The sequence below is a fragment of the Alligator sinensis genome, unplaced genomic scaffold (assembly GCF_000455745.1).
Source record: "Alligator sinensis unplaced genomic scaffold, ASM45574v1 scaffold2427_1, whole genome shotgun sequence".
NCBI lineage: Eukaryota > Metazoa > Chordata > Crocodylia > Alligatoridae > Alligator > Alligator sinensis.
Genome location: NW_005844035.1, coordinates 16584 through 17353, shown reverse-complemented (window position 1 = coordinate 17353; position 770 = coordinate 16584). Strand labels below are relative to the sequence as shown.

Below are 770 nucleotides of genomic sequence, written 5' to 3'. Positions count from 1 at the left end.
GTCCACTAGGACTCCAAGATCCCTTTCCACTTCCATGCCACCCAGCAGGTCATTCCCTAGGTTGTAGGTGTGCTGGACATTTTTCCTCCCTAGGTGCAGCACTTTGCATTTCTCCTTGTTGAACTGCATTCTGTTGTTTTCTGCCCACTTGTCCAACCTGTCCAGGTCTGCTTGCAGCTGTTCCCTGCCCTACGGCGTGTCCACTTCTCCCCACAGTTTTGTGTCATCTGCAAACTTGGACAGAGTATACTTTACTCCCTCGTCCAAGTCGCTGATGAAGACATTGAAGAGTATCGGTCCAAGGACCGAGCCCTGCAGGACCCCACTGCCCACACTGTTCTAGGTCGAAACTGACCCATCCACCACGACTCTCTGGGTGTGACCCTCTAGCCAATTCACCACCCACCGGACTGTGTAGTCATCCAAGTCACCCTCTTAACTTGTTCACCAGTATGGGGTGGGATACCGTATCGAAGGCCTTCCTGAAGTCTAAGTATATGACGTCCACCCCTACTTCTGCGTCCAGAAGTTTTGTAACCTCGTCATAAAAAGAGACTACATTAGTCAGGCACGATCTACCTGCTACGGACCCATCCTGGTTTCCCTTCAGCATAATTTGTCCTTCCCATCTCTCGCATATGTGAGCCTCAATAATTTTTTCAAAGACTTTGCCAAGGATGGAGGTGAGACTGACTGGCCTATAGTTGCCCGGGTCCTCCTTCCTCCCCTTCTTGAAAATGGGGACCACATTGGCCCTTTTCCAGTCCTCC

General features: G+C 50.9%; 1 pseudogene; it reads left to right on the top strand.

Moving 5' to 3' along the window:
- Nucleotides 1–770, top strand: part of LOC106723453 — a 12760-nt pseudogene that overhangs the window by 2565 nt on the left and 9425 nt on the right.